Raw genomic sequence first — 16,086 nt, 5'->3', positions numbered from 1 at the left:
AAAAAATCCACCTGATGACCCTCAAATTGTACAGTACATATTTAGCTTCCAGGAGATGGATGCATTCTGCAAGTCCACTTAGCTTTTTATCTTAAATTCTTGGATACAAGCCTACCCATCCAAAAATCTCCACAAAACTATCTCACAGGTTGTCTCTATCTGCCTCCCAAAAACTGTTGAAGCAGAAAGGGGGAAAGATGAGGACTGCATAGAATCCACTTCTTCTGTCACTCAGAGATACCAGGTGGCTACCTTTTCTCTTCCTGGCACTGTTATCTTTCTTACCTTTGGTACTATTGTTCCTTGTTGGTCTCCAGTTTTTGTCTTGATTAAGTATGCAATTCGAATATTGGTGCAAGACTTTTTCATTCATTAGATGATGTCACGATTTCCAGGCACTGCATATGTTGCATTGCTAGGTAGCACTTAGCAATGTTTGGATCCCCATCTGTTACCTCAATTTGGCACATTGTGCCTGCACTTTAAACTCTAAAATGTTATGACACTGTTTCCTACATTTCTGGGTGCCAGGTGGATTGGAGCCACTCCTCAAAGGATGTGTGTGTGCAGTGTAAAAGAGTAAATAACTTGGAATGGGCATTTGTCCTTGCTGGGAAGGAGTGAGGGTGTCATTGTTCAATACCCAGCACAAGCCAAGCTGGCTACTTCCCAGAGTAATACTCCAGCTTCATGTTAATTATTTACTGAAAAGATGACATCTATTTGGACGTTGTTGACTGTGGTTGTGTTTATTTTGGTAAACTGTACACATCTCTTACAGCAGAGGTACCTTCCCATTACTGCATCTTAGCACATTGCAGAAGTACATGGTCGTATTAACTAGGTAAACCTCCCGCAACGTATCTGCTTGTTTGATAATCCCCCCCAGCTGATTTCTTGTGTGTCTGTTCTCCACATAAAGGTAGTGACAATTACATCCCTCCTTGTCTTTGCGTCCTTTTTGTCAGCTGATTACTTACCTGGTAAAGGTTTGAAACAGTTCTGTTTCTCAAGCCATCTTTGCCATCTTCCTTTCTCTATATGTCTTCTGAGTTTGTTAAAACTTACGAGCCATCTTCCTTCTTTTTTCTTCACCCTTTTTTCCCTGGTTTGGGTGGAGGGTTGGGCCAGATGACCTCTTGGACGTCTCTTTCAACATAAATTATTCAATAGTGGTCTTTCACGCATGCTGTTCCTGCCTCTCTTCTCATTGTGAGTACCTAGTGGGCACCTTTGCCGCTTGTATAGAACCATAAGCACTGGAGTGGCGAAGTCAAAAGCAAGCATTTTAATTATTTTACGCAAAAGTGATGAAATCCACTCAAAAGAACTTCACTAACAGTGACCTAAATACTCAGTTCTGTCTGTGTTTCTCCTCAAATTCATCAGAATTTAACTCCCTGTTGTGTTAGTATACTTGAGAATTGGGTTAAAAGAGCTTGAAACTGGAGGAAATAATAAACTGGTTTGTAGACAGTGCATATATTCAGTACTGACCCATTTCCAACACATTATTTTTAGTCCGCGACATTTTGCATCACTTTGCATTGAGATTTGATGTGACAGTATTAATAAACTTAAAGCAAGAAGGAGACCAAAAAAAGCCATTCTTTCTGGGCAAGTATTGCTTAAAATCCTATGGTCTGAAAGAGCCAAGAGTAAGGACTGGGAGAGTGGCACCCTCAGGGGCTGGCGTTTCCCATATGATACCTATAAAAAGATACCATGTAACAAGATAGTATATTTAACCAAACCTCTCAAAATCATTTTAGAATTTAGCAGTCACCGCCTGAGGAGCCCAAGGGATTTAAGCACAAAGAACAGTGGAATAAAGCAGAATCCCATTAACGGAAAGGGCAACGGGGCTGGAAAAATGGAGCATTGTTTTTGATAAGTTGTTAGGTTTGCGTTAGTCTCACGCACGTCTCCTGATGGTGGGGTGGTGACTCTGACCTGAAGGGCCTGCCAATTACAAAACCAGGCCTGTCTGCCCCAAGCAGGGAGAAGCAGCAAGAAAAAAGACTACGATGTCTACTGTCGGGTAACCCGTTGTAGTAGTCCATACACTGTTCCTGCCTGCGACTGCAGTGCCAGGTCCTGGTCTAAAGATGGGTGGTTTATACTTACAGATTCATTACTCACGTTTGCCTCACTGCTGTGCAGGGATCTTATAAAAGGCAGGTTCTGATGATGATTTTTTCACATAATTTTTCTGAATTTTCTTACTTTTAAATTTCTTTGGTGAATGAGCTGCTGAACAGGACTGACTAGAACCTAATAATGCGGTTAGACTCAGCTAAAGGTTCATAGAGAAAAGAGGAGGGGGAGTTGGAGCTATGCTGTGTTATGCAGAACTCAAAGTATGGCATCTGGCAAGGTATGCCTCTTGTTCTGTATGAAACAGGCAAAATTTATTTCATGTACTTTGTTTTGTCTTTCAAGTATTTGCTCTCTCTTTTTTTTCCAAAGGAGCTAGACTCTAAATGAAGTTTACTCCCCGCGTTCCAGATCATGATTGAAATACAGTATTAAAAAATGAAATTGGCTTTTTCATCATTTCGTGTTTTGCATTTTTTCTAGAGTTTGCACTGTGTAGATGTTCACTCTGCAGAGAAAGTAACAGAGCCTAGAAACTTGACTCTAAAACAATTCTGCTTTTAATAAGAGTGTTTAGTTTGTAGTTGTTGCCCAATTAACCACAACTTTCTCCCCGACAGTAGCTGTCACCAAAACCAGACAATGGTTGCTTGACTGAATTGAAAAACTTAGGATTTGATCAACAATTGAATTGTTGTCATCCTGTTCTGTTTGGTCTAAATGATAATTACTTTCTTCATGTAACTTTGTGAGGAGGAAACGCTGTATGTTTCTAAACGGGATCTAAAAAGTGGGTGCGCACATGATGCTAAAAAGGCCTGTTACAGTTTACAGGAAACAATTTTTTTCTAGACAGTTACAAAGGAGAAGGGACTTCAGTGCTGAGAAATTGCATATTATTAGCTAGAGAAGAGGCCAGTATATCCAACGTTGTAGCATGAAATACCAATTTTTGTTTTCCTAAATTCTGTTTGAACATTTTCCATGACCAGTTGTTTAAGTCAAAGAAACGTAAGCATAATCATCCAAATCTAATTCCTGCTGTTTCAGAGAGGAACTTTTCCATTTATTCTTGACTGCTTGGTGGTTTTGTTTACGCTGACCAGACCTGTGTGTTTTGCTATATGTGGGGAAGAGAGTTCAGACAAGAATGTACAAAGAGATTTAGTTGACCAAAATGTGACCAGCTCGAAATATGACTTGCTTGTCCCTGAACTCATTCTTTTTGAGAAAAACGTGCTACTCTCTGAATGATAAAACTGCACAGTCTGAAAAATATATTAGGGAATAAGAGATTTTGAGGGTACCTGGCTGAGTATATAGTGGGCAAAGTTTTGAAACTCAGTATCCATTTAAAATCCTTTCTTTTCTTTGTTTTTTTTTTTAAATGAGGCCTCTGAAAATACAGAGCTAGTACATATAAGCCATTATGAGATTTTTTATTTGTTGATGGCATTCTTTTCTATGTAACTGCTCTTCCCTATGACTTTCAGTTTTAAGTACAGTTTTTGTCTAGAGGCAGTAGTGATACCAAAGCAGTTCAGTTTCTGTCTCATGTATATCCTGTACGTTTAGAAACCACTGAGCCAAATTTAACCCTACTGTAAATTCCTAAAAGTGAAATTGCACCATATGAGAAGAGTGAGTTCTAGATTGTGACTTAGTGAGATAAACAAATGCCGGTTTCTTGGCAGGAAGAGAATGAGATTGAAGGCTCACCCTGTAGCAAGGCATGGTATGCAGCCGTAGTCGTCGTGTTCCAGAAGTGCTTGGAAGCACAGATGTGAACGCTCTGCAATAGCTGGAAGTTTATATCCCCTGCTGTGTCCTGGATGAAGTGCTATCCATGCTGCTGGGATTGCCTCTTCCTGCTCTGCCACATCCTTATCCCTGTCTTTATAAAGCTCCATAAAACTTGTTTCTCCGAGAGGTACCTGGGTAGAAAGTGTTTCTCAACGCAGGTGTGCTTGTGCCTATGTGTCCAAGGATGTGCATGAGCTGATTCTAAATGTATTGCAACCCATGGCTTATTTCAAGAGGTTTTTTTCTCGTGGATTGCTTTTCTGTACCACATAGGCAAATAAATTGTCAAATGCCCAGAAAAGTGCTGTGAGCGCAAGCACGTAATTAGTTTTAGATAGAACATTCTTTAAAGCAAGTCAGTGAGTTCCTTAAGAACCGTGGGCCTGATCCTCAGGATCCTGAGCTGCTGTAGCATCCTGCCATACCTACCCTGCGTCTGGGAGAGGAACTGCCTGTGAAAATGGTATGTGAGCTTTCCTAAAGGCTGTGGGCAATTAAAAGCACCGCTTAAAAGGAAAAGGGTTGTCTAAAGTGATATAGCATCTTAGGGACTGCAAGTGCTTTCAAGCCCTCTCTCCCTTACTTAAAGGTAGAAAGTGAATTTAACCTGATCTAAGTAAGTAGGAACTGAGTTTTAATTGTGGCTGCCTACGGGTCAGCTGCAGCTTGGGCTTGTGATTGATTGGGTCCTCCAGAGCAAGCCAAAATGAACACAGGATAGTCAGCAGGAGTAAACTCAGGCCAATTAGTTCTCAGTGCTATCGGCGATGCTATGGGAAATCCATTTTTTTATCAGTAACACTGCAGCTTGCATCAGCAGTCTCCATTCCTCATAAGCAGATCATTGACTTATAAATTCTTCTGGTATCTTTGGGATGTTTTTATCCTATAGCATGTACTAAATTCGAGGGGACATATCACTAGCTGTAGCAGTGGCAAGGCTAATATTTTCTTTCGGAATATTGTGTTGTATGTCAGCTGAAACAGTAAATGCGTTTTTATGGTGTGTTTTGCTGTCACAGAATTGCATATAAGAAACAGAACATGCTCCCACTAGCAGCCTGTGTTTCTCCTGCTTTAATGGGGTAAATGATGAAGGTTTCTAAAACTGGGCTGAAAATTGTGTTATGTATTGCTTCTCATTTAGAAAGCAGTAAAGCTTAGTAAATCAAGGCAATTGATTAAGCATCTATCCTAAATTATAATGGAGCAGATCTTCATGTGGTGTCACTGGTAATGTGTTTATGGGATTGAGTATGCATTCCTGCGTCCTTCAAATTAAATGCATACTGGTGCGTAAGGAGTATGTATGGGACTCTCTGCTGAAAATTGTCCGTACCAAATACACGGCAGCAGTCCAGCTAGTACCTGGAATTGGTATGGGCCAGAACTGACTGTTGAACTTCTGGCACATCATCCCATGCAATTAATTGCATGTTTAATGTCTTGTCTCTGCTGGGAAGTTGGCCCCATTCTGCAGCTATTTTCCAGCAACCAGTCATGCAAGGAGCATGAGGTAACCCATCACCACTTAGTGGTGCCCATCTGAAGAACATAATCATTTCAGCAAAAGTTTCACTGGCCTGTATAACCCTTCTTATTTTCACTCAAATTTTTGTTTATTCGATACTTCAAGTATCCTTGATCTCTTAAAAAAAACTTGTTTGCATTGTCTTTCTGAAAGTTTTGTCACAAAAATAGCTAGAAAAGGGAGCAAGAAAATGTGAATTGGTGGCTAATCTTGTAAAGCATGAGAAATCTGTGGGACTTAATGGCACAGAAAAATTAGAACCTCCTTGGTCTAGAGAAGTTTTAGAGCAGAGCAAATAATAGTGTGAAAACCATTTTAGCACATCACCCTGTCCCATAATAAATGTAGAGAGACCATGTATATTGCATGTATGCTACTATACACCTGCATTCATGTGCCATTATGCTTTTTGGAGTTACTGCTGCAGAAATGGTTAAATTGTAAAATAGTGGTGAGAAGTGTATTTAATGTTTGGTCATAGAAGCAGGTGCTTAATAAATGTACGTTTGATGTGTGTTCCAAGGAAGCCAGGATTTCGGGACCAGCACACTGACATGACTTGGGCAAGCATCTTGTGAAAGCTAGTCAAATGATAGGAGAAGATCTGATCCCTTTCCTCATCTGCATGTTTAGGTGCATAGGTTTTTATTTTTCTGACAGCTCCATCCTTTATTATCTGTGCCATTTTTCTTAATTGTAAAATGGTGCTATTTCCCCATGATCAGCCAATTGTTTTGTCTGTCTTTCATCAAATACGTGTACACTGTCAAACACAGTGGGCCTGATCCAAGTTGGGATACAATCATATTGCTGCTAACAATAAGATACATGGTAAGATTTATTATTTTAATGAAAAGAAATCAATCCATCAACAGTTTAAGAGAAGAAAGTGCACCTTCATACATCATCAAGGGACATTTGTATTCTAAACAGTGATAGATGGGCATTTGAAGTAAAAAGGTATTTTATCCTTATTCTCAATCACTGTCAATTGGAGCTAGATGGCATTTCCTGTGAGTTGGATTAAAGCAAGGAGAGGCAGAAAGAGGTTGAGGTTTTCTTCCTGAGTGTGTAGATTAGACATGTTTGCATTCACAAATCCTTTAAACAAAGTGCTTACTGCTCTAATATTTTCAAGATACTCTGTAGTGTAATGATTTGCCTCAGGTTACTCAAATTACAGTTTTAACACAGTGAAGTGATAGCAGTAAGCACTAGTTATTCTTGTATCCCTGGTGGGGTTTCACAGCCAGAGGATACCTGGCCTGTTTGTTGTCAGGGTATTTGGTTTGAATGAAGACAACTGTGAAGATTCACCCTTTCCTCGTTATTCTTTATGCCATCGTGATGAATCTAGGACTTCAGATGATAGCTAAGGACCCTGGGAGTTAAATTCAAATAGACTGTATGTTTTAAGTATGTGGCTGTTCTATGACTAATTACTGGATACGGCAGGGAACATTGCTCCAAGGACAAGGACAAGGCTGAGGTACTTAATGCCTTCTTTGCCTCAGTCTTTAATAGCCAGTCCAGGTATCCGCAGGGTATTCAGCCCCCTGAGCTGGAAGATGGGGATGGAGAGCACAATGACCCACCCATAATTCAGGAGGAAGCAGTTAAGGACATGTTTGAACCACCTGGACACCCACAAGTCTATGGGGCCTGATGGGATCCACGTGAGAGTACTGAGAGAGCTGGCGGAGGAGCTTGCCAAGCCACTCTCCATCATTTATCAGTAGTCCTGGTTAGCAGGGGAGGGCCCAGAAGACTGGAGGCTTGCCAATGTGACGCCCGTCTACAAGAAAGGCCGGAAGGAGGATCCTGGGAACTACAGGCCTGTAAGTCTGACCTCTGTACCGGGGAAGATCATGGAGCGGTTCGTCTTGAGAGTGCTCACAGGGCATCTACAGGACAACCAAGGGATCAGGCCCAGCCAGCATGGGTTCATGAAAGGCAGGTCCTGCTTGACCAACCTGGTCTCCTTCTATGACCAGATGACCCGCCTAGTGGATGAGGGAAAGGCTGTGGATGTTGTCTACTTGGACTTTAGTAAAGCCTTTGACAGCGTCTCCCACAGCATTCTCCTGGAGAAACTAGCGGCCTGTGGCTTGGACGGGTTTACTCTTCTCTGGGTGAGGAACTGGCTGGATGGCCAAGCCCAGAGAGTTGTGGTGAATGGCGTTAAATCCGGCTGGCGGCCGGTCACAAGCGGTGTTCCCCAGGGCTCGGTTCTGGGGCACTGCGATAAATTTATATATTTATATAAATATAAATTTATATATTTATATTTATATAAATATATAAATATATATTATTTATATAATAATTTATATTATTATATAAATAATAAATATTATTTATTATAATATTTTTATTATAATAAAAATATCTTTATTGATGATCTGGATGAGGGGATGGAGTGCTCCCTCAGTAAGTTTGCAGATGACGCCAAGCTGGGTGGGAGTGTTGATCTGCTGGAGGGTAGGAGGGCTCTGCAGAGGGATCTGGACAGGCTGGATCGATGGGCAGAGGCCAACTGTATGAGATTTAATAAGGCCAAGTGCAGGGTCCTGCACTTTGGTCACAACAACCCCATGCAACGCTACAGGCTTGGGGAGGAGTGGCTGGAGAGCTGCCCGGTGGAAAGGGACCTGGGGGTGCTGGTTGACAGCCGGCTGAACATGAGCCGGCAGTGTGTCCAGGTGGCCGAGAAGGCCAACAGTGTCCTGGCCTGTATCAGGAATAGTGTGGCCAGCAGGAGTAGGGAAGTGATTGTGCCCCTGTACTCGGCACTGGTGAGGCTGCACCTTGAATCCTGTGTTCAGTGTTGGGCCTCTCACTACAAGAAGGATGTTGAGGTGCTGGAGCGTGTCCAGAGAAGGGCAACAGAGCTGGTGAGGGGTCTGGAGCACAAGTCTTATGAGGAGCATCTGAGGGAACTGGGGGTGTTGAGTCTGGAACAGAGGAGGCTGAGGGGAGACCTTATCGCTCTCTGCAACTACCTGAAAGGGGGTTGTGGCGACGAGGGTGTTGGTCTCTTCTCCCAAGTAACCGGCGATAGGACGAGAGGAAATGGCCTCAAGTTGCACCAGGGGAGGTTTAGATTGGATATTAGGAAAAATTTCTTCACCGAGAGGGTGGTCAGGCATTGGAACAGGCTGCCCAGGGAGGTGGTGGAGTCGCCACCTCTGGAAGTGTTCAAAAAACGTGTGGATGTGGTGCTTCAAGACATGGTTTAGGGGACATGGTGGTGCTGGATTAATGGTTGGACTTGATGATCTTGAAGGTCCTTTCCAACCTTAGTGATTCTGTGATTCTGTAATTTATGCTTTAATACTTTACTTTTATCACAAATGGGGGTGTGAAAACAGTAAGGTGTTAACAAGAGACTGTCTTGTTTTCTGAATCTCCTGGTAATGTCTCAATTCAAACTTTTTAATTTGGGTGTTTTTTCGACATGATATAAATAGGAGGCAGGGGAGGAAGGGCATGTTTTTGTCCACTGGCCATGAAAAAAACTTTTCTCAGAAGAGTTGTGTGGGAGCAGCACATGTCTTAGGTCCTGCGTAAGGGCTGTTTTGGGTCAAGTAGCACATAGGCCTGTGTCATCTCTCTAAGCACAGGTAGATATTTTATCTCAGTGCTTTTTAAAAGTGGCTGGTTGACATTTGGCTCTGGAGATGATATCTTTTTATTTACCCAGATATCTTGGATATATTCATGGCTAGGATGTCTTCCCTGGGGTGTCTGTGCTGCTGAATAACTGCAGATACAGGATCCTAATTGCTGTGTTTTCTCTGGCAAAAACCACACCTCTGATAACCCCTTTAACAGTGCTGGTGCTTGGAAACGAGTAGTCACATAATCCACATTCTCGGGTAACCAGATAAAATCATAGGAAGAGCTGCTAGAGGAAAGGGCAGGTGGAGTGCAATGAGAAACTTAGAGGGCTTTTGGGAGCAAGATGGCTCTGTGATAAAGTCCCCTGGTGTCCCCTGTGCTGCTGCTCGGTTGCAGTGGGGCTGGGGGGTCAGCGTTGCAGATAACCCGGGGGCCTATGGGGGAACGCATGGTGCTTTTGGTGTCTCTTGCTTCTTAGCCTTTTCATTAGATTGAGTGCTGCTTAGGTCTCTTGCTAGGCATTGTCACTGTTTTTTCTTAGTTAGATTTAAAAAAATGTATAGTATGTAAAAGCTTCAAATCAGTGAAGCAATCTCCATGCAAGTGTAGCTTAGCTCTGCTTTCCCCATCATAATGTTTCTGAAACGGAAGCATAATGCTTATTTTCCATGCGCTTGTCTGCCTCCCTTGTAGGCAAACCCCTTGCATTTGAGTTGCTCCAAGTCCAACAGTGCCAAAATGTATTTTTATGAAATAAAATGGCTAATTAGATCCCATAAACTTTCAGAATGTAAAAAATAAAACTGTAAAACAAGCAGCTGTGCACTTGAGGTTCATCCAACCCCTTCTGCACAAGTTGCATTTTGATCAGCACGAAGACATGGCACTTACCCTTTCTGTGATCCAGCCTCAATGACAGTCTTGAGGAACTGCCTTCTTTATAAGAATCAAGCATTTAACTTTGTTGGGCAGAAGCCCAGTTGTAGGAATTTTTCTGTAGAACCTTCTTGTAAACATCAATTTACAATTCACCTCTCTCTACTATGCAGAGTGATGTCCCTTTAAAAAATTTTATTGCAGTCATGTGTCTTTAAAGGAACAAACCATGGAAAAGGAGAATTCGGAGCTTATTCTCCTTAACATGAGAAGGAAAAATGCTGCCACCTTTCTTTGTGCAAGTTTCCTGTCAAAAACTGGTTGGCAAGGAAGAAAAGGAGCATCTTTCATTGACTGAGGAAGTAAGGTGGATATTCCTTACTGCTGCCATCTGGCATATATTAGATAACTCGTTGTCTGACAGTGAGTATTCATCATTATCCCTGCATTCCCACTAATGCTGAATAGTGCCTTAAGGTCCAAAACTGCCTGGGTGCTCCAAAGCTGAAGGGGCTGAAGCCCATATGAGGGAGACTTCTCCACGCTGCCTATTGGCCTTGCAAGAGCTATGGGCACAGTCGGTGTTACATGCTGTGTTGGCCCACACCATTGAGCCAGGAGGGATCTCTCATAAATAGGCGTGCTGGCAAGAGAGCTTACAGCTGAGCCGCTCCCAAATTCAGCTGGCCCAGGATTAGACACAGCCGTGCAGCAGCGTGGTGCTTGGCTGTCCTCAACAAAGAGTGCAAGGGTCTTTGCGCAACCTCCCCACCGCAAATGCATGGAAAGTTTTTTAAAATGCAGTAAGGTCTCAGCATGTGCTACCTGAGGCCAGCATTTCTCTCTTCTTTTCCTGATGTTTATGTCCTTTGCTGAAAAATGATTTCTGTTCCTAGAGTTCACATCATCAATATTTGCACTTGCTTGTAAAACTATTAAAAAACAAATAGAAAAGGAATATTAACACACACAAGCAGTTGCTATACTGAGGGGAAAAATAACTTGAAAGATCCAATTACTAGTGTCAGGTTTTTACTTTTTTTTTTTTTTAAACAGCTTAGCTTCTGAAATTATGAGTAGATGGCAGCAATAATTAGAGAGTTCTTAGATTCACAGTGCAATCAACAAGTCACTTGTGTAGTCTTCCTTACCATTTTGAATGGCTTTCGAAAGACACAAAATTATGTGTTTGTAGAGATACGTGTATAATATTATGCATTTGTGTTTAATGTCTGCTAATCTCCATATTTCATAGCAAAAAACCAAGTTTTTCTGAACTGTTTTCTTCTTTTGATGCTGTGGATTTTTACTTCTGACGTAGAATATCCCCCTGTCTTTTGCAGCAGTTATTTTTTACCGTGTATTTATTTCTATTCGCTGACGATGTGGTACTCCAAGACCTATGCATGTAAACTGCTCCTGAAAACATTGTGTGCTTAGAAGTCCTATTGAAATCAATGTGAGAATAAAGAACAAGTACTTGCCAATTTGAGCTCTGGGTGCTTACAAATACAACTATGGTATGGAAAAGATTATAAAAGCTCCAACATTTCTGCTTTTATAGTTCTACAGAAATGTGCCATACTGTGGGGATGAAATCTATATCTCAGCATAACTGTCTCAGGTAGGTAATTAATATTATCATCGTCATTCTATAGATGGCAAAAAAATGGCAGCAGAAAAGCTGTAGTTTCCCCAAGGCAAAAAGGCACATTCAGACGCAATGCTGAAATTCAGGTTGGCTTGATCTCTGCCCCTCTTTGCTGAGTTCTCTAGAGCCGATGCTGAAGCAGATGCTGTACTTAATTTTCATGTTCTCTTTCACTTGAGTGAGGAGCACACTTGCTTCTCAGCTTTCTACCTCGTTAGTGAGAAGTGAGAGATATTTCCACCGGGCAGTTCAATCCGTTCAAAATCTGAACTGCCATTTTACTCTTCCTTGACTTCACAATCAACCTATGTGCCCTTCTGCTCTTTTTAAAGTGTTTTTTGCCTGAAGTGCATGGAAATTTCAGACTTGGGGAGAAAAAAAATGCAGTTTGGCTTACTATCACAGATACTTTGGAGATGCGATGTTTTCTCCAGAAACTGCAATCCTTCCCGAATCTTTCATTTCAATTAAAACAAGAGAATTGTGCAGTGTTAGTGCAATACTCATCGTCCTGGCTACCCCACTGGCATAGGCATGGCCATGTGATGTGAGCATCCCAGGGCTGTGGCAAGGTCTTTCCAGTTCATGATGGTTTGTCCTGAGAGCATCTCTAGCAGTACTCCCTGGGAATAGTGGCATCAGTGCTGCTGGCACTGCTGGTTCCTCTCTTGGTGTCTGCCCCAGCCCGGTCGAGGCTGCAGAGCAGATTCTGTGTGCTGACAGGCACCCGTTGTTGAATAAATGTAAGTGCTGAATAGTCTGATCACAAATTACTGTCCCAGTAAGAGCGCGGGCCTTCCCTGTTCTTGGCACCTGGAGGGGTGCTGCTGTTGGAACGGCAGGTAGGAAAAAACTAGAGGCAAATATCAAACTCTTGTTGGAAAAATAAGAGCAAGAGACAGAAGTTGGTTTTGCATAGATTTCACACTGAGACAGTCTCAAATAGAATGTATTTCTCAGTATGTTAGGACTAATAAGAGCATTTAGTTATTTATACAGAAGAGCCGAGAGTGGTTCACAAAGAACAATAAACATTAAATTACCATAATTCTTCCTTCTTTCTTTATAATAAAATGCGTAAAGGAGCTCTAAGCCCAGGAAAAAAGACCAAGAAAATTTTTAGCTAAAATGAGGAAGGAAAAAGGAAAAGGAAAAAAAAAAGGAAAGCAAACATATTCCTTTGTCATGGTCAGATCAGCATACAAATAGTACTCAGCTTTTACTGTGAAAACGTTCACGCTAAGTTACGTTAGAATTTTTGTTTTGGGGTACAGTGTTGCAGGGCCAGAGTGCAACTGGAGTTTTGTCCAAGGCAAAGGACTCTAATGACAGAACTTATCTTCAGCCTGAGAGCTGGTTGCATTTCATACGCTCGGTATTCAAACGCTTATTTCGGTCTTAGCCTTCGGTTCTGTTACTGACCCAGTGAAAGGCAATCTGCAGGCACTGTGCACTTCTGCTTGTCCAGTGATGTACTTGTTCATGTGTCCAGTTCCTATGGATCAATAAAAAGGCTTTCCTGAATGTTAAAGACAGCAGGCCGGAACTTCAGGTTATATTCGGCAATAGAAGAGGGCAAGGAATAGAGATTATTGGTGATGGGTCAGAGAGCTCCCTAATGAAGACACTGGTGGAAGGGATGCTTTGAAGCCAGTAGTAGGGGAGTACAGTCCACAGTACCTTACACAACTTGGTGCTGTTCAAGTGAACACAAACGGACAAATGAGCCTACTTTGAAAGGTAGCCAAGATTTTCTTTTCTTTTTTTGAATAATCCCTTGAAGTGTTGGAGAGAAGGAAACAAGGGAATAATGTGGTTTAATTCAGTGAATGTTGTGCAGAAAGAACAGGCTATGACCTGATTCAACTTAAAGAAACATGTACAAATATCCACCGTTTCCCTGATAAGCATTAACCCAACCATTAAACAGTATTTTCAGTTGAGGTTGGGAGAATATATTGCATGAATGCAGGTTAAATAAGTAGCATACTCTATCATTATTTTTGTTGTTTGTACAGCTCCTAGCACAATGAGTATATGAGTTGGCCTCATTAGTATTGCGATAGAAATAATAGATAATGTTAATAAAAGAATTTTAAAGTAGAAGGAATTAAGAAAAAAAACAACTTGCAGAATGCTAAACTATTCTTTGTTTTCATTATATTTTTTAGTGCAGGATAAGCTGAAGATGTTTGGGTATTTTCATCAGAAAACATTGCCAAGAAAACCAGGGTAACATGTATCTTGGTCTTCAGTTGCTGGGGGTGAATCAAGAAACCCTCTCTCCTTCAGAATTGCAGCCAGTAGTACTAGCAGAATTCTTAAAAATATTTTAAATTGATTTTTTTCACTGTTTAAGAGATATTAGACAGGCTTCTTCAGCACTGTGCAGGCTTTAAGAGAATGAGAATAACAGGAACTCATTTAAATTCCAAATGCATCCCTGTCTGTGTAACCAGCTTGTTGTTGTACTCTGCAGAATTGTTCGATGTGGATTAATATTGTTGACTACATTTACAGAGTGCAGGGGGGGAAGATTGAACTTTACTGGGGTCTGGATTTTCTCTGTTTCTTGAAAGGAGGGCAATAGATGCAGATTATTTATGTATAGAAAGAAAAATTAAAAAAAAATCTGACTATTTGCTAAGGGCAGAGAGAGGGCACAATTTGCTTTAAGTGATATCTCCACATTTAGCTACTGGAGGAGCAAGTGCTTGGGAAAAACCACATGGTGCTCAAAGCTCTCTCTTCATATTAAAAAAAAAATAAATCTGTCCATGCTCAGCAGTCAAGATGGAACATTAATTAATGCAATACCAGAATCACTAGGAACAAAACTGACATTAATCCCTTAAACATGCTATTTTTATTCCAGGACTTTAGTCTCTCTTCCCAACTTGCATGTATGTGTTTCTCTGTCTCCAGTGAAAGAGGAGCAAATGTATAAATTTTGGCAGCTTGAAGACCTCCTCATAATCCTCTGTCTCTCCAGGGGACAGGAGAGCAGTGAGCCTCAGTTTCTTTCCAGATGAGCTTCAGAAAGCTGTTTCACAAGGACTCCAGTGCTGGTGATTGAGTATTTGCCGATTACAACAGCTACAGCTGGGCTTTGTGTATTAGTTAGGAAACTTCTTCAAACTTGGCTAGTCAAACAGCTCAGTGAGCCAGAACGATGCAGCATTACCATCAAAGCGATGGACCCAGCTGATTCTAGAGTAAATAGACTACAAAGTGTAGGTGGGACTTTAGGAATGCTAGGCATATCTGCTAATTATTTTAATTTCTTATTGCTCACTGGAGCCAGATCAATTAAGAGGAGAAGGTGATAGTAATTACTGTCTGAGATGCAGACTATATAATTCCTTCTGGGTTGCAAGGAAAAGGGGGATAGTCAGTGAAAGTGGAGGCACCCTGAAGGAAAAAGCTTTTCTGCAGTGTCTAATTAGTCTGTGGAGCTCACTGACACACAATATCGTTGGGAAGTTTCCAAAACCTATTTGGCTGGAGCAGTTGTGACAGGGAAGATTAGCAAACAGTAATAAGCAGGTGAATTGCTGAAGCCTGGTTTGCTGCTGGGACGTCTCTGCCTTCTCCAGAGCCCGTGCTCTGACGGCTGCGCTGTCCGTGGCTGAGCATTTGTGGGGACTCTGTCCCAGGGGGATTGTTGGGAATATGGTAGGAGCTGAGCTCGCACTGCAGCTTTCCCCGGTGGAGTTACTAATACAGTTTCTCCCCGGTTGCCTGTTTTTCCTGGAACTTGTTGGAAAATGAAGTTCTTGAGATGTCTTATGGGCAAATTCAGCTGACGTGGGCTAAAAGCTTCTGAAGTTACCTGGAAGGGAGTGAGTAAGGGTGGCACATAGACGTGGAGATTCTTAAATATTGTTTCCTTGAGAAATGAGGCTAAAGCACCAAACAGTTATACCTGCAGGGAAGGACATAATCTTCTGATCTGGTAAATCTGTGAATTTTACTTAGTGGTCATGAGGACAGTTGCTACGTTATTCCATGACTGCCAACGACCGCCTGTTTTGAACTTTGATCCAAATCAGGTGTTTTGAAAGAATGTCACAGGCATGCTAACAAAGGAGATGACTGTAGTGCCCTGGTCCTGTATGACAATTTCTGTTGCTCCTTATTAATAAATATTCCTCGTAAATTGAAAAGTAAAATGGGTAAGAGAGCAAGAGGGAGACGGCATAAGGCAATGATGTCTACACAAGCCATAAAAACAGTGCTCTGATGCACTCTCCCCACCGGAAAAGCCCTCCATAAAATAAAAATCCCCCAAATTCAATTTTTACCCCTCAAGTTGTTTTACTTACTTTTTGGAGTGCAACGTTCTTCCCATCTTTTCATTCCTTTAGTTGCAATATTACTTTTGTGACTGTTAACTCCAGCTCTCATGTTTTGTGATCTGCTGGTAGGAGTGAGAAGTAATTTGTTTGAAAAAGAAAAGCAAAGCAATGTAAATATGTCATCTCTAAGTTGTCTCAGAGCTGATCTG

General features: G+C 41.6%; 1 protein-coding gene across 1 annotated transcript in view; it reads left to right on the top strand.

Moving 5' to 3' along the window:
* CDH4 (cadherin 4) overlaps positions 1-16,086 on the top strand; it is a 466,276-nt gene that overhangs the window by 177,301 nt on the left and 272,889 nt on the right. The gene's annotated exons all lie outside the window — the stretch shown is intronic.

This window comes from Phaethon aethereus (genome assembly GCF_964289735.1).
Source record: "Phaethon aethereus genome assembly, chromosome: 16".
Taxonomy (NCBI): Eukaryota; Metazoa; Chordata; class Aves; order Phaethontiformes; family Phaethontidae; genus Phaethon; species Phaethon aethereus.
Note: the sequence above shows the minus strand (reverse complement) of the source record. Positions and strands in the feature narration are given on the sequence as shown.